Raw genomic sequence first — 23,148 nt, forward strand, 5'->3', positions numbered from 1 at the left:
TAATTTGGAAATGGAGATTATTCTCCTTCAAATATTCCTAAATTTGTGCCAAATGTCTCCAGCCCCCAATTCAGCTCCTAGCTTTATCCATAATTGTCAACTCTTCTTAATAGCTTACATAAGTTAATTTTTCTTCCTGTTCCGATCAGGTCTTTTTTTTCTAAGTCTGTTTCTTCTTTCACAGAAACAAGAAATAGAAAATAGCAGAACATATCCACCTTAAACATAAAGCACATGCTTCCACATATGGTCAAGATGTGCTCAAACAACTTATGTTGCAGTGGCAGCAATGTCTTCTAGCATCAGATTGCTTTCTTGCTTGGCATGACTTATAGTTTCTGCCAGACAGCCCTGCTGGTCTTGAACTTTCTGCTAGGCATGACTCTACTGATCTTGTAGTGATTGCTCCTTGTACAATGTCGGTTGCTAACCTTCCCTCTCCTTTGGCCCTGGACTTCAGATGCAATGATACTTTTCCTTCATAAAATAAAGACCATCCTTGGAGATCTCACAAGCTTTAGCATTTTGCATTTAATATATTCAGTTATCATATTGGGGAACAACCCTCATCTGTTATCTCTACATAAAGAGATGAATCTGTTCATTTCCATATTCTTATCAGGAGCTTTGTTTTTCTGTCAAGGAAAGTCTTAGCCCTGGAGGCCAAGGTCTTTGTTGGAAAACAGAATAGTTATCCAGGCATTTAATCTGTTTTTAACCTGTTTACTGATCGTTAAGAGCTGTTCAGAGTAGAAGCAGGGGCCTACTCGAGGACCCTGAATCCTTCAAAATACCTGTAAAAAGACTCTAAACAAATTTGAGAGTAGCAGAAGTCACAAAATGACAGAGGGAAGCATATTTCCAGTCCAAGATAATCTGGAAAGCTGACAGAAAGGGTCTATTGCACCAGGGTCAGAGTGAATTGTGGTCCATAGTGTATCAGTGAAGACTGGACTGGAGCAGGCCTCAGGGTGCTGACTTGTTGGCAGCTGTAGTGATTTTAAGACTTCTCAACCCACAAACATCCAAGAAAGCTTCAAAGGTCAGTGAGAAAGCTCTCTCACCTAGGTGAGAGGGGATGCAGGTCCAGACCTAGCCCCAGGGTGGCAGCAGCCTGCCTCAGCAACAGCAGCTTCTGCAGCTCATGGGCTAAAGATGGTGGGTGAATCAAGCAGCTGATCTGAGTCTCAGTCCTGAATGGCAGCCCTGGGGTGAAGAGGAGTGCTGCTGTGGTGGAGCTGGTTGCAACTGTGGAGAAGGAATCATACTTAAGTTCCAGGACAGAAAAGAGTGCTTGTGGTTGCTCACAAGCCAGAGTGCAGCCCAGGAGAGGAATAAGTACATCTCCTTTGATTATATCCCTTTGCAGGAACTGAGAACTTACAGGTCTTTAGAGATATCACTGAAAACAGCTGCACAAAACCTCTGAAACTTGAGGTAGTATACTCTCCATTTAACAAAGAGCTCAAAAGTCAAGTAATTGACTGGGAAAATGTCCAAAAAAGGGAAAAATAAGACTATAGAAGGCTGCTTTCTTGGTGAAAAGGTATTTTTTTTCCATCCTTTCTGATGAGGAAGATCAAAGCATGCAACTGGAGGAAGCATGATCAAAGCTCCTACAATCAAAGACTCCTCGAAAAATACGAAAAGGTCTCAGGCCATGAAAGAGTTCAAAAAGGATTTTGAAAATCAAAGAAGAGAAGAAGAGAAAAAAATTAGGAAGAAAAATGAGACTTATGCAAAAAAAAAAGTCATGAAAAATGAGTCAACACCTTATAAAAGGAGAGCCCCAAAATTTTTGAAGAAAATAACACCTTTAAAAATAGACTAGCACAAATGGCAAAAGAGGTCCAAAAAACCAATGAGGACAAGAATTCCCTAAAAAGCAGAGTTAGTCAAAAGGAAAAAGAGGTCCAAAAGCTCACTGAAGAAAAGAGCTCTTTACAAATTAGAATTGAGCAGATGGAAGCTAATGACTTAATGAGAAATCAAGATATTATAAAACAAAATCAAAAGAATGAAAAAATAGAAGACAATGTGAAACATCTCATTGGAATAACAACTGACCTGGAAAGCAGATCCAGGAGAAATAATTTAAAAATTATTGGTCTATCTGAAAAACATGATCAGAAAAAGAGCCTGGACATCTCTTCCTAGAAATTATCAATGAAAACTGCCCTGATATTCTGGAGCCAGAAGGTCAAGTAGAAATGGAAATAAATAACCAATCACTTCCTGAAAGAGACCCCAAAAGGAAAGCCCCTAGGAATATTGTAGCCATATTCCAGAGCTCCTAGGTTAAGGAAAAAGTATTACAAACATCCAGAAAGAAAGAGTTCAAGTATTACGGAAATACTTTCAGGATAACACAGGATTTAGCAGCTTCTACATTAAGGCATTAGAGGGCTTGGAACATGATGTTCCAGAAGTCAAAGGAGTTAGGATTAAAACCAGGAATCACCTACCCAGCAAAACTGAGTTTAAATATTTTAGGGGAAAAAATGAAATTTCAATGACATAGAGAACTCCCCAACATCCTTGCTGAAAACACCAGAACTGAATACAAAATCTGACTTTCAAATACAAGAATCAAGAGAAACACAAAAAGATAAACAAGAAATAGAAGTAATAAGGGGCTCATTAAAGTTGAACTGTTTATATTCCTGCATGAAAAAAAGTTATTTGTAAGTAATGAGACCTTTCTCAGTATTAAGATAGTTAGAGAGAATGTGTGTGCATGTGCATGTGTATATCCGTATTATAAATGTGTATTTACATAAGTAGGTATATAAATGCTTGTGTGTGTAGACAGAGGGCATAGGGTGAGCTGAATATGAAGGGAGAATATCTAAAAATAAAATGAACTGTTGAGCAGAATGTACTGGGAGAGACAGAAAGGGAGAGGTATAGTGGAGCAAATTATTTCATATAAAAGAGGCAAGAAAGAGCTTTTACAATGGAGTGGAAGAGGGGGGAGGTGAAGGAAAATATATGAACCTTACTCCCATTAGATTTGGCTTAAGGAAGGAATAATGTGCACTCAATTAGATATGGGAATCTATCTTACCCTATGGGAAAGCAGGGATGAAGGGAATAGGAAAGGGAAGATAATAAAAGGGATAGCAGATTGGGAGAAGGGGTAATCAGAAGCAAACACCATTGGGGGGGGACAGGTCAAGGGAGAGAATGGAATAAATGGAGGACAGAAAAGAATAGCAGGAAATGAGGTTCGTCTTTCCCAGCATGCCTATTATTGAAGTATTTTGCATAGCTGCACATCTATGAGATATATCAAATTACTGCTTTCTCAATGAAAGTTGTTGGGGAGGGAGGATGGGAGAGAATGTGGATTTCAAAGTTTTAAAAATGAGTGTTAAAAGTTGTTTTTGCATGCAACTGGGAAATAAGATTAACAGGAAATGCAGTATAGAAATCTACCTTGTCCTACAGGAAAATAAAGGGGAGGGGATGGGAGGAGGTTTAGGAGGGACAACAGATTGGGTGAAGGAGTGGATGGGGTACACACAGGAGTGGGGAGAGATAGGGAAAAAATTTGGAATTCAAAATCTTATGGAATTGAATCATATATTTAAAAAAGGAAAAAAAATAATTGCTCAATAAATATTTTTGTATCAACCATATATCTGACTTAGAGTTAGAAAATCTTATTTAACTTCTATCAAATTCTGAATATCAACCTGTATGTTTCCCTTGAATTTTGTTTTTAGTGTTTCATTTCAGCAACAATCCAAGGACTGTATGGGTATAAGGCCACAAAGTTTTCTTCTCCCTGTTCCCAAAGATCCTTCCCTTACAGAAAAGAGAGTAAGGGCCGTGGAAAGTAAGAATAAAAAAAAATTCTAGGTACAGCCAAAGTGAGGCATTGCCATCTTCTTTAATTCTTTGTCCCTGTTCCCACTTTATTTCACCTATGTGGTCATCAACAAATTTCCCAGGCTTTAAGACAGGCTATAGAAGGAATGAAACATCAAGGTGAAAGTTTGACTATAGGAATAAATACTTCAATAAATAGATGCAGTTTCATCTGTGTGGGTGCTTGCTCTTTCTATGCAGACTGCACCAATCTTCATGTTTAAATAGACAGTTTCATGAGTTGCTGCAGTCAAAAGAAATCATCATATGCTTGTCAACTTTCTGATGATGAGCCTTTCCATAATTAGCTAGACTGTTCCTCAGGCAGACATGTAATATGGTTCATTGCCAGCCCTATATTGGAAACATTTCCTGCTTTATAGCGTCTGCTCCAGTTTGCTGTTTGCTTTACATGAATCCAGGGTAATCTCAATATCAGAATGGAGACTCAGAGGAAGACATTAGTGAAAGGAATATGCATCTCTACATCTATTCCTCCTCCAGGAATACCCTCTGGGTGGTGTTCAGAGGAGCATTCACATGACATCAAATCCAGGAGACCTCCTAGATCACGTGCAGGAAGATTTGCTTGGCAGTTCTGGTTAGTGCCCTGTCCCTCACGACTACCTTTCCCCAAGATGATATAAACTTTTAATGACTTGAATTGTTTCTTGTTTTGTTTTTGTATCCACAACCTTGCACAAGGTAGTTTTTTGATAAATACTTTTTGAATTGAAGTGTGTTGAATATCCCTTCCAAACCTCCATGCATTTGGGCACCAATAAAATTATGCCACAGACTACATGTCCTCTATCATGCAGTTTTTCATTGATTTTTTGGTAATAGTGATGATATTCCTAGAATCAAGGGAGATAATAATAGTTCAAGAATCATAGACCCAACAACAACAACAATAACAATAACAACAGCCCTGAAGGAACATTTAAATGAAATATCTTTTAAAATGGCATTTGGACACAGAAACAATTTTTCAACTGAACACTGATTTCACGAAGTATGTGTTTTTTGCCCCCTATTTTTCTAGATGATGAGGATGCAAAAGAAAAATAAAATTCTCTACCTTAAAGTAGCCAAAGTTCTGCCAGGGGAAACAACACCTAAATAAATACAAAAAAAAAAATCAATCTTTTCTTTTTCTTTTTTTTTGGGGGGGGGGGTGAGGCAAAGGCAGAAGAACACCTAAGTAGAGAACTAGTAGGAAGTATAACTAAAGATGGGGCTCTGGAAGCTAATGATTTCATTCAGCTTAGGAAAGAGAATTACCCAAAAAGGATGGCAGACACATAGAGGTAAGCATGTGCAGTCACATGGAAGAGTAATATGCTGATTTTGCTGAAACAGGGAGAGTATATGGAGACAAAATCTGAAAATCGGTCTAACAAATGTTTGGAGACAAATTGTGAATGCTCATAAATGAAACAGAGCAGTTTGGATTTTAATATTAGAGACAGCAAGAAGCCAATGAAGCAGACTGAGTAGAGGAATGGCGCAGTTATAGCTATACTTTAGGGATATGAATTTAGGAACTGTGTGGAATAGGATGGATGTAGAATAGTTTGTTTCTTGGACTATACCTCATGTTTTTTAAATATGCAAGCACATAAGCTCAGATAAAGACTTGTTTCCTGAGAATTCAATAAATCAACAATAGTTGGAGCATTAGCAATGGTAAATGTAAATGGGATTGATTACTCAGGTAACTCCTTTGATTAAGCAATCCCATCAATCTTTGGGAGGAGCAGAACTTTTATCAATGGATTTTCATTCTATGTTAATTAAAGACAAATAAGTTTTGTACATTTCCTCCTTTCTTTTTTTTTTTTTTTTGGCCTGGATATTCCCAATTCTTCCTATTCTCATCTAGACTTAGCCAACCCCATATTATCCGGATTGAATGTTAGATCACTTCCAGGGATCTAGCCAATTAATTCAATTTGACAACTCTGTAGGTATGCCAGCCTTTCTCAAATCTGCTTTCCCAACGGTAGCTCTGATTGTACAAGTGCCAGATCTTTAGTAATAATATAGTTTCCTTTCCTGTCTCCTTCCCTAGTAAAAGAGACAAATATTTTTGAGTTTATAGACTAGAAAAAATAAAAATTATTATCACCCCTCTCATCTCAGACTCTCCATATATAGAAGAAGGGGAACCTTACATGGATCCTCCCCTGACTGGAAAAGCATCATCTTTTTTCTGATCTCTAGAGATTCTGCACTGACCTTGTCAGATGTTTATTCTCCTTACTAGAGACATAACAACAATGCCAAACAACAACAGGAAAAGCAACAGCAGCAGCAACAGCAGTGAAAACATTAACTAGTACTTATTATAGCCCTTTAAGGTTTACAGAAGACTTCAAATGTGTCATGTCACTTGGTCCTCACAACTGTTCTGTGAGTTAGGTGCAATTATTATCTCTATTTACAGATGAGAAAGCTGAGGCAAATAGAGGTTGAGTGACTTACTCTGAGAAAGGACACTAAAAAATTGCCTGAAGTAAGATTTGAACCTAGATATCCTTGACTCAAGTCCAGTAGCATTCAATCCACCATGCTTCTTAGTTGCCTATCAATTATTTCAGATACCAATTGCTTCAGATTTGGAAATTTTTTCACTTCTGTCTCTTTTATTCATTCTCTTTAGTTTATTTGGTTTACTTGAAATAAATTATTAGTTAGGAATAGCTACATTTGCCCTACCCTTCTTGATGAAGTTGGCTTCTCTCTCTATTGCTATAGAAAATCTCTGGAGATCCTATTATCTCTGGAGGCCACATACCATGGCATGAACTGTCATGCTCTCCTTCCTTAAGTGCCAAGACTTTAAACATCTACCCAACTGGATTTCCATTTAGACTGATTTGCTTGCTCCTGTTTAAATCCACCCTCTTTGGTGATCTTCCTATAGTATCCCTACTTCTCAGACTCTTTGCCTTAAGATTTTGTGTAGTGTAAAGATAGCAAGTGCCATAGGCACAATACACAAGGAACATCCTTTCCCTGCTCCTTTGTTTTGCTCCATCCACCTCCCTAAGTTTATGCTATTGTATTGTTAATGGAATGGAAAGATCTTTCCCATCCATTAATAGGCCTATGAGACCCACTCAACATGGAAGCCTGAGTTGCATGTGTCTAAGCCACAGGTAACAGGAAGGGGTGGAGCAGGAAGGGAGGAACAGAACTGAGAGGAAGTGAGACAGAGCAGACAGAATTAGGAAAGAGAGAGGAAGCAAGACAAGACTCTGTGAGTGAGAGATTTTGCTTGAGGGAGTTGGTTTGTTGGAAGACCTGATAATGTTAATAGACTTCTTGGTTACTATGATGGATTTGGCTTTTTGGCATTTGAATGTGTCTTGGTTCTGGTTTCAGTGAAGAGAGTCTGTTATATCTTGTGATTCAAACCTGGAAATTCACCAGCATATTCATAGCAGCTGCTGTGGGTATCCCCTTGGCATTATAGCCACTCCATTATAAAGTTATAATTCTGGAGCCAGAAAGGACAATAGAAGTCATTTCACCCAGCCTCCTCATTTTTCTACATTAAAAACTGAGGCACAGGGAAGTTAAGTGACTTGCCCAAGATTACACAGGTAGCAAGGAGTAAAGATAAGATTTAAAAGGGTCTTGTAACTTCAGAGGCTGTAAATTGTTCACTATTCTACAATGCCTTATTATCTCCTGAAATCCCTACTTCACCTTTTATAGGAATAGAGGCTATCTTCACACCCCTCCCACACCTCATACCCCATTTCACTTCTTGAGGTAGCTGGCCATAATATATAATTGAAAATGATTTCTCTCACCACTAAAGGCGCGTTTAATGTCAGTACATTGAAATCTTATTTCATGAGTCCATCTCTTTGTAATAGTAAGTTAAATGGGGAGATCTTTCTCATTCAATAATAGGCCTGTGTGACTGGCCTGGGCCACATGGAAGTCTGAGTCAGAGCCTGTGGTGGGAGGAATTTGCTGAATGGGTAGAACAGGAAAGGGTAGAGCTGAGAGGAAATGAGTGAGAGAGCAGTCAGGGCTAGGAGGAATGCAGACTGCTGGCTAGTGTGAGTGAAAAAGCTTGTTTGTAATTTTAAGGTACCCGGCTTTTTACATATATATATATATCTATATATCTATATATAGATATATAGATATATAGATATAGAAGTATACTATATAGTATATGTAGAAGTATATATATATACTTCTCAGAGCCAGAAGGCATCACAATCCTGTGCCTCAGTGCCTAATCAATTTAGTAAACCCCTCCCTATGCAAATTTCTCCTTGGGCAAGTCCCTCCCCTAATGAGCTCCATGTGAGGCCAATTAAGGGGTGGGGAAGATCTTATTATTCCATTAACAGACTGATAGGTCCAAAATTTTGATGTGATTTTGGATATTATTCAAGGCTGTCTAATGAAATCAATGTAATCACATATGGCATGTGAGATGATATATGATATTTGTACATATACTGATTTATTGGTAAGATAATTAATTAGGGTACAGTATCTGCCAGAACAGAAGGTAAGAAGGCACAGTTCAAATGCAAGTATTTTTCAGGTAAGTACAGCACATCAGAGCCAGGAGAACAGCAAAAACCTAGTCTGCTCCTCTAAAGATTGGGAGTTTAGAGAGTGGCTTCTTTGTTCTTCTTAATTAAATGCTTTTTCAAAAGTCAACAAACAACAAACACATTATTCTCTTTATTTTTCAGTCAAACATATGACAGTTAAGACGTAATCTCCTGTGAAATGTCACTTGTGGAAACCTGCCAGTTACCTTCAACAAGTCTGTTTGAGGATACCATCAATGTAAGTGTAATTTAGTCTCACAAAGAGTTTATATAGATGGGTAGTAGACATATGGGCAAGTTATTGATAATTTTTTGGTTGCCTTTTTCAGTATTAATAAGGGCTAACATTTTTGTACAACATTGCTAAATCCCCTCTTTCAGATTCCTTGTGGATTTACCCCTCAATGTCTTCACCATGCATCATTTTGTTTTAACCAAGATTTTACTGGATGGTAAAAGATGACTGTGAGTCACGGAACAATATAGTTTCTAAACTATTAAGAATAAATATTACTTAGAGGGCCCTTGGGAAACTTATGGTGAGTGTAAACTGGCAGGAATACATAACAGATAAAGTACAAAGAACTAGAATAAAAATTTTTTTGAAGTAATGTATGATTTATTGTTGGTTGATAAGATCACTTAAGTATAAGAGTATGTGAATAAAAGTAATTCCTGACTAATGGGAATATTGGATCCCATGATGTATTTTTTTCTTATATTTGAATTCTCATTGTTCAAAATTCTAATTGTATAAAATATACATTAGCTAAGTACCTTTAACTTTAATAATGCTGGTCTGCACTCACTACTGACTGGCACATAACAGGCACTAAATAGAGGAAGCATTTACCCTAAGGTACAATTTGAGATTCTGACCCAAGCCTGCTTTCTTCCCTAGCGATAGAGGTCCATTTCTTCCTGCCACTTCAGAGATGCTACCCTTTTCTGGAACTGGTAAGTAAGTGTCTATTGTCCTTCCCATACTCTTTCTCCAGAGTATAAATCTTACTGCTCTGATTTCATATCACATTGCTTCTCCTTCTAAAATCTGAATTCCAGATGGGAGGGATTGAAGAGACTGGTGGGTCTGATTCCCTCTGCTGGTGAAGACCTTTTTTTTTTTACTCTAAAGACTTCTATTGGCCAAAGACAAACTCTATAACCTGCTTTTCAAAATATTAAGTGCACATCACAAAGGTAGGAATAAAACAACTACAAAAAGGGGAAATGGATTAATAGAGACCTTTACATTTCTGCTCCTTTGTTTCAGAAATAATAGATAATCACTACAGTACACTGTGCAGAAAGAAGACCATTATCCAATCAGTCAATCTGCAGTCTGTCCTAATAAAGTCAGACTGGAGACCAAATCAGTGCAGTAGCATACAGGCTTTGGAATAATAAGTTATTTGATTTTTTTTTCTAAAAGTAGAAAGATTCATCTTTATATGAAAAATTAGCTTTGTGAATACCTGCTTTCTATTGCCATGGCACCCTGAAGGTCCAGAGTTATCACATAGGTAGAGCCAAGTAGAATCCAAAAATTCCACATAATGGAGACATTTCATCTGATCTACCAGATGTGTTTGTGACTGCAGAAAATACAGGTCAGTTCTCACTGTTTTGATCCTCTCTGGTAGCTGGGAATGATGTCAAAGATAAGGAGGTGTGAAACCTGGCTCAGTGACCTTATAAAGAACTCTTATCTGAAAAATGTCCTCTAGGGGGAAAATATTACATACAAGCTTATGTAGCTTAAGACATTTTCTACCCTGTTGCAAAATGTCCTTGGAAAACAGAATGAAGCAGGATAAATCACTCCTTGACTTAGTTCTACAAGAAAAGTTATCTTCACAGACAGAGGTTTATGCTTTCTTCTGTCAAACAATGAAAATGACACCGCCTAGTATGTTTCATTTTTTTCTTTGTTTTGTTTTGTGTTAGCTGCAAGAACTAAAAGCAAAATTCAGTGATCATTTTAGGTGTTTGGTAACTCCTTCCACTCCTCTTAGATTGTGCGTGTGTATGTGTGTGTTTGTGCATGTGTGCAATCATATGTGAATATCTGATGCCTGTGTGTTTATTTAGCTAAATAGCCTCAAGCCCTTTCAGAAATAGTAAGGATATGATTGACAAGTGAAAAAAATAGTATAAATTGAATTAAATTCCAAATGAATCCCATGAGATGAGTACATAATTTAAATTCTCACTTCACATTTCTATCAGGCTGCAAAAAGAAAAATAAGTAAAACACAAAAGAAGCAAACAAACAAATAAAACAAACAGAAAAACAAGGTCTAACCACGGTACTTCTCTGTTTAAGAAACTTCAGTGATTCTTCCTTTCCTCTAGGATAAAATACAGACTTCTCAGTGGGGCTTTTAAAGCTCCCCAAACTTTGGCCTCAATCTTCTTTCAAGGCTTTTTGAACTCCAGGAATTCTATAATTCAGTCCCAAAGATGACTTGCTATTTCTTGCATGTGTTATACCAGCTCTTGTTTCTGTGCATGTAAATAGCCTGCATCCATACTCAGATGTTCTTCTTTCTAGTTTCTATCTTACAGAAGCCCCAGCTTTCTTTCTTCAGAGTTTAGCTCAAGTATGTGTTCTTCAGGAAACCTTTCTTGCCTTCACCCCTGAACTTTCTCTGGGGATATTTCTTAGTACAGATTCTGTATTTGATTTTCTATGTTAATAATGTTTTGTCTCAGAATGGAAACTTGATGAAAGCAGGGACTGATTAATTTTTTGTCTTTGTATACTCACAACATAATACGGTACCTGACACTTGGAAGAAACACTTATTGAATTGGAGACTTATAGAACTGAAATATGAATGAATTGGTTAGTACTAATCAATGATTTAGGGAGATCCAGATTTCCCCTTTTTTCTTTTATCTTCATTTTGAGACCTAGGTCTAACCTTCTTCTCTATCTAGACCCCACCCAACTGGAGAAGCCATTGTGCTCTACTCAGATTTGGGTGGAGATAAATTATTTGAATAGATTATCCAAGGCTGTGGGGTAACTTAGAAGTATATGACATAATCAAAGTTCAAGTTCAGTCCTTCATTGTAATATTCATTCTCTCATCAATTATTAACCAATAAGAGTTGATTGTTACCCTCAGGAACACCCCTCTTCCAATGGGCATGACTGTCTTCCCTCTAAGAGAGAGATAGCCAAATGAAATTCCTTTCATTAAAATGCTGATATTATTAACAAAATGATTAAATTACCCAGAAATCGTGTGTCTTGAACCTTTTTAAATGCCATAAATGAATTGAAATACTTATTCTACTATTTCTCAGTTTATCACATTACATATTCTTGGAATTTTGCATATGTTTATGGAATGAGTGAATGAATATTGGATGATACATGGAATTCAAGGAAGAAAGAAATGATTATTAAGGTAAAATAAAGAAGCTTCATCTATCAATCTACAATAGGCATGAAGAATTCATGTAGCATTTGTGGAACTCATAATGGGTACCTATCATGCAAAGTGAGAGACATTACCAGTAGGTTTTTAATCCTCAAGATATCAACTTGAGGACACATTCTTGTGCCAGTCAATTATTTGTCCTAGAAACTGTTAAATTGAATAGAAATAGTAGTCAGACTTTCAATGACTGCAAGAATGAAGGATATCAAAACACACTGCTCATATCAAAACACACTGCTCATATCAAAACACTCTTGAGACTTAGTCCTCTTAGAAGATACAAACTTTTCCAAAAAAGTAACTGAAGTGTCAACTCCATCATCACCAACCTTAATAAGATAAATTAATTTTAGGAAATAGTCAAATTATTTTCTAATTGATGTTAAAGAATCAACTACCATTTCTTTTTAGCATGGTGGAAACTCATGACTTAAAAAAAATGCTTCTTAATTGTATACCTAACAAATCCAAACAAATAAAAACATTCTACATACAAAGAAAAAGAAAGTTCATGAAAGAAATCTTCTGATGTTACCAATTGCTCTAGCTTTCATATTTGATGCTTCTTGACTAGTTAATTGATTTATTTGTTACCTCTCTTAATTTTCAGACAGGTTAGTTACCCCTACAGAATTTTAAAGAGCATCTAGCTGATATACATTTATGTGAATGTTTAAATAAACCTATTAATCTTCTTTCCTTCAGTCTAATCTCTTTTCTTAGGCACTTTTTCCTCCCTTCACTCAAGATGGCTCTTAATTATCTTTTAAATGGTATTGTGAATTCAGTTTGAAAATAAAAGGCTGAAAAGAGTTTGTCCCTTTTTTCCTTATCCTTACCCTAAGAACTTCAAAGATTTTTTCAGTGGACTAAGCTGTGAGGTAACAATGAATGAAGTTTTAGACACTTGCTAGCTATGTGACCCTGGACAAGTAACTGAACTTTTTGGATCTAGCTTCCTCATCTGTAAAATGGGGATAATAATAGCATGTGTCTTAGAAGGATATTGTGAGGATAAAAATAAAAGTTTCTGCAAGCCTTAAAGTTCTATACAAATGCTAGCTATTAGTATCATTAGGCTTTCAGCATGAATAATTTCACAGCACAATAAAATTCCCCTTCCTTAGTTCATTCCAAATCCTTTAAATAATTTAAACTGTCTTTTTAAGGCAAAATGAAGACTCTGGAAATTGTTTCCTCCTCTGATCTCCCATCAAGTGGGAGGTATTAGGGTTAAAAAGCCCATTGATTAGCACAGAACAGGAGTCAAGAGACTTAGAGAAAACATGAACTGTTTTTAGATATTTGAAGGGTTGCCATATGGCAAGAAAGATTAGAGGTATCCCCATGGGGCACAAGTAGAAACAATGAAGCTGCAGAAAAAGATTTTAGTCTGATTGTATAACCATTAGAGTTATGCCAAATAGGACAGGATTGGTACCAGAGATATTAGGTTTTCCATTCCTGTGAGTTTTGCTTCTAAGTAAGTAGAATCACTTATCAGTGATGAAGAGGGCATTTTTGGTCAGTGCAGTTTGAACTAGATGGTTTCTGAGGTAAATTTATTTTTTTTCCCAAATTAATTAATTTGTTTGTTTTCAGTTTTCGACATTCACTTCTATAAATTTTAAATATTCTTCCCCTTTCTCCCTCTCTCACTCACCAAGAGAGTATTCAATCTCATATGGGCTCTACACATATATTCCCATTAAACACATTTTCATGTAAGTTATGTTGCATAGAAGAATTATAGTGAATGGGAGAAGCCATGAGAAAAACAAAACAAAACATAACAAAGAGAAAAGAGTTTGTTTCACTTTGTGTTCTGCCTCTATAGTTCTTTCTCTGAATTTGCATGGCATTTTGCATTATGGTTTTTTGGAAATGGTTTAGGTGCTTGTATTGTTGTGAGAGGGCTAAGTCCATCAAAAGCAGTCATCACACACCGTGGTTATTAGTCAGTTTAATGTTCTTCTGGCTCTGCTAGCTTCATTCAGTGTCAATTTGTTAGAAGTAACCAAGAGTTCTATCTGGTCATGAGTGAATTTAGAAAAAAAAGCACTTTTATTTTACATCTAAAAGATAGATAACTTGGCCTCCAAAAAGAGACTGGCTCAAGTCCAAATAATGGTAGTTACATAATTTTTCATAATTCATCCTGATTCAAATTTCATGCCTTGAACCCCATTGGTCAGAATTCCAGGGTTCACTAACCCCACCCCTTGATTATACCTTCATTTGATTTATTCATTTTATGTTTAGTCTGTCTGCATCAAATAGCAGACAAATAAATAGAGAGGAATTATCAGTTGCTAAGAGGATTGAAAAAAGCTGTGAGTTTGAAGATATATCAATGAGAAAGATGGGTTTATGACTCATCCTCTTTCTTTGGAATTAGATCTGGTCTGGCAGTTGTACAGGAAGAGGCCTTTTCAGAACAAAGAAAAGTAGTAGACGTGCTAATTTTCAGGTAGCCAGCATTTCCCTCCCAAGGCCTTATACAAGCATTTTGTCTCTGATATCAGCCATCAGTATACAGTATGTTCATATAATTTTTTTGTGGAAACAAAATTCAATCATTCCTTACAAGTTCATATAAGTCTTTCCAGGCTTTTCTCAAGTCCACCTGTTTGACATTTCTTATACCACAATAGTATTCCATTACATTCATATATGAAGTAAATTTCAGTGAGGAGATGCTGTGATTTTGTAATGTTGGTCCTGTAATTAATTGTGTGTCTGCAATGGGAGTTAAAAATCTTCCCCACTCATTGATAAACCTCAGGTGGGGCTAGTGAGGGATGTTTAATCAGGGGAGGCTTGTTTCATATGAAACCCTACAACTTTTGCTGATTGCTAATGAGGCACTGGGTCAGAAGGGTTGTGCCCTCTGCCTCTATAAAGAGTATATATACTCTGATGGGAGGTTTTGCTTTGGGCCTTAGTTTTGGAAGAAGATTTATGTGCCAGATGAGACTCTGAGAAGCCACTGAGCACCCCCTCAGCTTTGAAAATCTAGATATTGGTGCTTCTCTCTCTGGTAGCTATGCATGTATGTATATAATGGTCAGACAATTGGAAGCCTGTCTGTTGGTCCCTGTAAGCTGAATGTAATTAAAGCAATTGTTGACCCATCAAAAGTTGCCTTTTCTTTTATAAATGCAGATCTAAGAACCTGTGATAGTAGGTCCCCACTGTGTATGTCAGGGCACTTACTGACACAGTGCTGTTGGGAAAACCAATTTCCTTTCTGTGGATTTACATGAAAAATTACTGGGTTAGATCTCTTATATCTCATAGAATTCCTCCCAACTCAATAATCTTACTCTAATCTTTCTCCTCCTTTGTTTTGAACAAATAAATGTCTAGTCAGGATTTATGGTATCCATGAAGGTCAGGTCACTCCTAATTATAGTAAATTGTGAGCTCAGTAATTGGGGGCTTCCTTATTTCGGTGTTTCATGGATCTAGGATTATATTCATATGTGAACTTTTTCCAGATCACAACCATTCTGAAACTTAATAAACAGACTTCATTAGTTGCTGTGCATAAAATAACAAGAACAGCAACAATTCTGATGAATAATTAGCACCTTCTCAATATAGAACACTGACCATGTAACACTGAGCAATTTGCTTACCCTCTTAGAGACACAATTTTCTAAGGGCTAAAATGGAAACACACATGATTATCTCAATAGATGCAGAAAGAGTTTTTGACAAAATACAACACCCATTCCTACTGAAAACACTGGAGAGCATAGGAATAAATAGAACTTTCCACAAAATAATAAGCAGCATCTACCTAAAACTTCAGTAAGCATTATACGCAGTGGGGATAAGTTAGATGCATTTCCAAAAAGATCAAGGGTGAAACAAGGATGTCCATTATCACCACTGTTATTCAATATGGTACTAGAAATATTAGCTATAGCAATTAGAGAAGATAAAGAAATTGAAGGAATCAGAATAGGCAAAGAAGAAACTAAGTCTTCACTCTTTGCAGATGACATGATGATATACTTAGAGAATCCCAGAGAATCAAGTAAAAAACTACTTGAAATAACAAACAACTTTGGCAAAATTCCAGGTTACAAAATAAACCACACATCTTCTGCATTTCTCTATATTACTAACAAAGCCCAACAGCAAAAGGTAGAAAGATAAATTCCATGTAAAGCTAGGGTAGACACTACAAAATATTTGAGAGTCTATCTCCCAAAACAAACTCAGGGACTATACAAAAACAATTACAAAACACTTTTCACACAGATAAAGTCAGATCTAAGTAAGTGGAAAAACATCAATCACTTTGGGGTGGGCCGAGTCAATGTAATAAAAATGACAATTTTATCTAAGTTAATTTAATTATTCAGTGCCATACCAATGAAACTATGAGATAATTATTTTGTAGAACTGGAAAAAAATGAAGTAGATAGCCATGTTGTTCATTTGCACACTCTCTACTTCATTTTCAGAAAAAAATCTATTTTCATAAAAAAGATCAAATATCACACTATCATTATCATCACGTCTCAGAAGGGGACAGAGGGATGGAACATCCATAGGTATGCTGTGAAGCTGTTACGCTTCCAGACCTTCAAAATTTCCTGGGTGTGAAACTACTGTTAATTTGCTTACCCTCTGCAGACCTAATAATCTGGAAATTATTAGGGAAAAATGAGGAAAATGCCTGATATTAACATTTGTAGGTGTTTGCAGTATCTGGGCAAGTGAGACAGATCTCTTCACAGACTGTAGTCTTCCATAACAAGAATGGTGATACAGAGATGAAAAAGAACAACATTGCCTCCCCTCAAGGAGCTTAGCGTCTACTAGAGAATAGGACACACACAGAATAGCATAATTTACATTGGTATGTGATAAAAACAAAAGAATCTAAACAAATGTTAAAAGAAATGTGAACAAGAAAAACTGACTTTCAGCTGGAGATATCAGAGAAGAGATGTAATTCTAGATCAAATACCAGTTCTTCATCACACATTATGCACAGAAGTAATAAATAATGATCTTACTTGGTTCTTTTATTTTAGAAAACTGAACATTAAAGATTCTCTGCTGTTCACCATCCCTGTCCCCCCAAAACATAGCTTTGCAAATATTAACACATTTGATTCTTACCACAGTCTTGAGAAGTAGGTATTGTTCTTATCCCTATTTTACAGGTGATGAAATTGAGACAGATAGAGGTAAGTGTTTTTCCAAGCATCACACAGCCAGTAAGTATATGGAGAAAATTCCTTTTGACTCAGAGATATATTTATTTGAAGCTATGGAAGAAAGATGTGAATCAATTAACTCTATGAGATTCAAGTCAAAAATAGTCACCCATTTTTCTGTTTATTCTTCTTTCCAATTTACTCATCTTTCCTAAACTGGCATTTTATTGCTTATAAAGAATCTCTTCACTAACCTTTGGTATTGTTTTTATATTTTTAAGGGAATACTTGTTAATAGAATACTTCATAGTATAGAATAGAATAGCATGTTTAATACGCATTTGGAAAGCAGCAATCTTGATCTTGGGGCACATGCACATTACATATACATGATATCAAAAATATCTTTCCTATATTGTACTGGATTTGTAATCTCAGATTGACTCTTTTGCCAGTGTGAACCTGATTTAGCTTTGACCTCTTCAGTGCTTGGCTTTTCAACTTTTGTTGCAATCATATGAGGGTCTTGATCTTAACATTGATAATGAGCCTAAGATTATGAATACTTGTCATTAAGGAAGCTGGTTGTCAGATACTCATGACAGAGGTAGAATATAATTGCATCAATGAGCAGTTCAGAATCTAATTTCAACTGTCATTTCCATCAATATCTCACTGAAAGAAAAAGAAAAAAGAGAAAAAAGAACAGAATTAATTTAAATATTGTTTAACCATTTTGACTACAAATAGCTAATGTGTAAATATGTACCATCTATCTTAATTTGTTGTCTCATATAAACAACATTTTCATACTATTCTAGTATCTTGATTATTAAGAATAAAGAACTGATACTTTCATGAAACTTTGATTGGAAGGATCATTTTTAATTTTTATAGCATATTTTTTTTAAATACCCTCATAGCTGTAGATCAAGTTTTAAAAATTTCTTTTCTTTCTTTTTTTTTTTTTTGTTTAATGACAGAAAAATTACTTTGGTTTCCCATTCAAATCTCTTCCCATCAACTTTGATGGAGAAAAGAAAAAGTACTGTCACCTGGGTAGATTAAGAATAAGTGATTATGGGGGCAGAGCCAAGAAGGTGAAGTAAAAGCAATGACTTCCTTGAGCTTTGCCCCCAAACTCCTTCAAATATCTGTAAAACAAAAGACTCTAAACAAATTCTGGAGTTGCAGAACCCACAAAATGATGGAGTGAAATAAATCTCCAGCCTAGGACAGCCTGGCAGGTTGACAAGAAGTGTTTATCACACTGTGCTGGGAGGATAGTAGAGCTCATTTTAGTGTGAGCCACAGCAGCACAGACAGTGTTGGAGCAGGCCTCAGAGGACTGAATCATTGGAAGCTGTGGCAGTTTTGAGATTTCTCAAATGACAAATGCCAAAGACAGGATAGAGGAAGGTCAGTGGGAAAGCATTGTGGGACCTGGTCTGTGTGGAGCCCAGACTCAACCCCTGGGCAGAGAAGGAAGTGCTGGCCAGTGGTGGTGGCAGCCATAACCAGAGTGGTGATGGATCCATTTGAAATTCTTGGTCCACAGATGGTGGGGGATGGGGTGGCTGAAACAAAACATCTGAAGCTTGGAACAGTACACCCATCCCTACTCCCAGCCTCATGGAAAACAGAGTTCTACCTGGACAAAAAGGTCTGTATCTAACTGGGAAAATGAGCAAATATCATTAAAAATACTTAGATTATAAAATCTTACTTTGATGACAAAGAAGATCACAACATACAATGGGAAGAAGATAACAAAGTCAAAGAACCTATATCAGAATCCTCCAAGAAAAGTATGTATGGATCACATGCCATGGTAGAGCTCAAAAAATGGATTTTGAAAATCAAGTCAAAGAAGTAGAGGAAAAATTGGGAAGAGAATTGAGAGTGATATAACAAAAACATGAAAAAAAGTTAACAGCTTGCTAAAGGAGATCCCAGAAAATAATGACAAAAATGACACCTTAAAAAATAGACTAACCCAAATGGCAAAAGAGGTCCAAGAAGTCAATGAGGAGAAGAAAGTCTTAAAAAGCAGGATTGGCCAAATGGAAAGAGGTCCAAAAGCTCACTGAAGAACATAATTCCTTCAAAATTAGAATGGAACAAATGAAAGCCAGACACTTTATGAGATACCAAGAAATTATAAAGCGAAACCAAAGGATAGATACATAGATGCTAGGTAGATAGATAGATAGATAGACAGACAGACAGACAGACAGACAGACAGATAGATAGATAGATATGTAGATAGATAGATCGATAGATGGATCGATAGATAGATTGAGGGCACACAGGGTGAGCTGAATATGAAGGGACAATACCTAAAAAATAAAATTAATGGATGAGAGAGTAATATATTAGGAGAAGGCAAAAGGAATAGATAGAATGGTGTAATTTATGTCAAATAAAAGAGGCAAAAAAAAGGTTTTACAATGGAGGGGAATATAGGGAAGGTGAGAGGGAACAAGTGATCTTTACTCTCATTGGATTTGCTTTAAGGAGAGAATAACATGCACACTCAATTGGGTATCTTCCCCTACAGGAAAGTAATGGAGAAAAGGAATTAATGGGGGAGAATGACAGAAGGGAAGGAAGATTGGGGAAAGGGTTAGACAGAAATAATCACCTTTAAAAAAGGGCCAGGGTCAAAGTTGAAAATGGAATAAGTGAGGGAGGGGGAATAAGATGAAAGAAAATATAGTAAATCTTTCATAACATGATTGTTACAGGAGTGTTTTGCATAACTACACATGTATAACCTGTATTTAGTGTCTTGCTTTCTCAATGAGGGTGGGTGGAGAGGAGAGAAGGAAGGGAATCTGAATGCTAAAAAAATGTTTTTACATGCAACTGGGTAATAAGTTATATAGGCAATGGAGTATAGAAATCTATACCATCCTACTGGAAAGTAAGGGGAAAAGGGATGAGAGGGGGATGATAAAAGGGAGGGCAGACTGGGGAAGGGGTAATCAGCATGCATACCATATTGGGGTGGGGGAGGGGAAAGATGGGAAGAAAATGTGGAACTCAGAATCTTGTGGAAATGAATGTTGAAAACTAAAAATAAATAAATTAAAGAATTAAAAAAAAAGAATAAGTAATTACAATGGATACTTCAAGTGGGCAGCATGAAAAACAAGGCAATTTCTGAATCTCATCTTAGAAGTTTTTCTAAGGTTTTGATTTCTTTTATGTAAAACTAGAAATTCAGAAAAATTAGCCTCAGAAGAGTATTGTGTTTATCTTTTAAAACTGTTTTTTAGAAAGACAACTCACTTGTTTAAAAGGCTAAATCTTAGTTAATATTTTACAAGTGAAGTGATTGCACTAGACCATTTAGAAGCATATGTGAATATAGACAAATCTCTTCAGCTCAGGTTGCCTAACTACGAAATGAAGCTAATATTGTTTGCACTTTCCATCTCATTGAAGGATGATACAGTATTTTATAAATATTTAAAGCAAATATAAATGAGCTACTATTTTATCATCATCTTTCCAATCTCATTTTTTCAATGGATTTCAGATCGAAATAGTTCCAGGAAACGTGACTAATGCGACTGTTATCTGTACATTTAGAGACAGATAAGCCACTCAATGAATGGAGCACTAGGCCTACAGTAAAGATGACTTGAGTTCAAATTTTGCCTCAGACACTGTGTAATGCTGGGCAAATCATTTAACTGCTACTTGCCTCAGTTTTTTCAAGTGTCAAATGGAGATAATAAAACCCGCTTTGCTGAGTTTTGTGAAAATCAAAGGAGTTAACATTAGAAAAAGTATTTAGCAAAGTATGCAGCACATAGAAGGCCCTATACAAATGCTTATTCTCCTTCTCTCTCTTATACTTCAGATTCTATAAATTATTGTGCAGATAGATAAAATGGCCATTTAAAAATAAGTGATAAAAAGCATTGGGATATAAGGGCTCAATGTATGCATATTTCATATAAATCCAATAGCAGATAAAGAGGATACATACCTCATCCTGTCCTCATGTGGTCTTGATTTCCTCTGCCAGGTTTTATATTTTGAAAGTTTTTCACCACTGTAAGATTTTTCAGGGTCTATCTGGAAATAAATCTTTTTTTCTAATTTTTTTTTCTAATTTTTTTAACTCTTTTTATCTTATGATCCAAGAACTTTCATCAGACAACTTCTACCTTCTTGACAAGGAAATATTCAACTTCAGCACTTGACACAGGGCAGCGAAACCTTTACTTCATTCATATTGTTAGGATGTTTTCTAAATCTTTTATCATCAGCATCAACATTTCTCATTCTTCTCTTCATGGAAGTCAGATAGAGTATGGTTCTTTTATTTATAATATTTGTATCATGTATAATATTTGTATCTTGCTTATTATGCATGCCTAGATCACTTCACACGAAGGCAACCTGTTTCTCTGCATTCTTCTTCCATATGGGTACCTAGAGAGGCTTCCTTCATTTGGCTGCATAACAGGAATAGTCTGCATATTTAAAACCAGCAGACAAGGACAGTCTCACCTTGCTTTCCTAGGTCTTGTCCAGCTGAGTCCAGAGCATGAAGACAGCAGTTCGTCCTCAGTGTGAGCCCATGACCTGAACTAAGAATGGTGATGCCCTCTCCTAATTACTGTTACACTAGTTTTGAGACGTAGGCTTTGGGAAAAGACTTTCTTTCTTCTCTATGATCTTTGTTCTACTTAGTTTTAGGAACCTGAAGTGGGAGTTTGAATCATGGTGAATTTGGAGCTAAAATTGAAGCTTGCTCCTGCTAGTCAGCAGCATATAAAAATAGGGTACCTGGGTCAATAGCCCAAGGGGGGCTTTGAAATTAGAATTTGGACTTAGACTCTATAGGAACTGAGCTAAATAGGAACCTGATTCCATTCCCCTCTCTAGAGACTGAGGTGGTATAGTTGAAGGATGAAGAGTGTGCGTTTATCCTTCGTTGCCAAGAAAAACCATGCCATCAGAGAAATGATAATAGGACTTGCACTTGACTTTGTTTTGAGTGAAGGAGGGCTCTGCAGGTCACCAGCCTCACTTCTCCCCCAGAGCCATCTGAATCTAGTGACCAGATATTCATCAGGATGACTGGAGATGACCCAGGATGAGGCAATTGGGGTTAAGTGACTTGCCCAAGGTCACACAGCTAGTGAGTGCCAAGTGTCTGAGGTGAGATTTGAACTCAGGTCCTCCTGACTCCTGCACTTGTGCTCTATCCATTGCACCACCTAGCTGCTCCCTGGGATGAAGAGTATGTAAATACTGAAGAGATACTAGAATTACAAGAAATAGTACTCATAGTCACACATGATAGTTTGGGATTTTTGCAGTTTTTGTATAAATTAAGTTATAAGTGTAAGAATGGAATCTTTATCTCACTATTTCTTAGCTAGGAAATTCTTCCTAGTTTCTTTAAACATTCAGAATCTTTCATATGCATATCCACCTTACCTCCTCTACTAGCCAGAGTGGTTGTATCCTAGCCTTCACCACAACTTCAATTTTCCCTTCCTCAAGACATAAATTACATCCTGAAATTACACCCTCCATCCATTATTCCCTATCCTACTTTGCCAAATATTTGCATCTTCCATTCAATTTAATAATATTTCAATTCAGTTAATATCAATAAACTATTTTTTTATTTTTTGTTTGTAGTAATAAAGTAGGTAGCTGATATAGTGTGCCAAGCTCTGAGTATAGAGTCAGAAAGATCTGAGTTCAAAAACAGATTCAGAATCAAACTGGGGGGAGAAAGAGGGATTAAAGCCAAAATAGCAAAGTAAAGGCAGGGACTCACCTGAATTTTCCCAATTTTCCTCCAAATGATGCCTCAAAATGAATTCTGTATGAACAGAAACAATGAAAGATTGGGTAAAACAATTTTCGAGCTCAAGGAAACTTGGAAGGTTGGCATGAAATATCTATCTCACTGGAATGAAAGTAGAACACACACTAGCATAGGGATACCCCAGAAATCCAACAACGAGAATTGGGGTGATTGAATTGTCAGCAGTGGTCTCTGGAGCTCTCAATTCA

At 36.5% G+C, this 23,148-nt stretch overlaps 1 long non-coding RNA gene across 3 annotated transcripts in view; it reads left to right on the top strand.

Moving 5' to 3' along the window:
• The window catches only part of LOC140507190 (uncharacterized), a 103,785-nt gene that overhangs the window by 66,725 nt on the left and 13,912 nt on the right, over positions 1–23,148 (top strand). For 2 of the 3 annotated variants that reach the window (XR_011968234.1, XR_011968236.1), the window contains 3 exons: positions 8,607–8,703; positions 8,847–8,930; positions 9,367–9,422. This is a non-coding gene — a long non-coding RNA (uncharacterized lncRNA). The remainder of the gene's footprint in view (positions 1–8,606; positions 8,704–8,846; positions 8,931–9,366; positions 9,423–23,148) is intronic. The other variant, XR_011968235.1, reaches the window with a different exon arrangement.

The sequence above is a fragment of the Notamacropus eugenii genome, chromosome 5 (genome assembly GCF_028372415.1).
Source record: "Notamacropus eugenii isolate mMacEug1 chromosome 5, mMacEug1.pri_v2, whole genome shotgun sequence".
Taxonomy (NCBI): Eukaryota; Metazoa; Chordata; class Mammalia; order Diprotodontia; family Macropodidae; genus Notamacropus; species Notamacropus eugenii.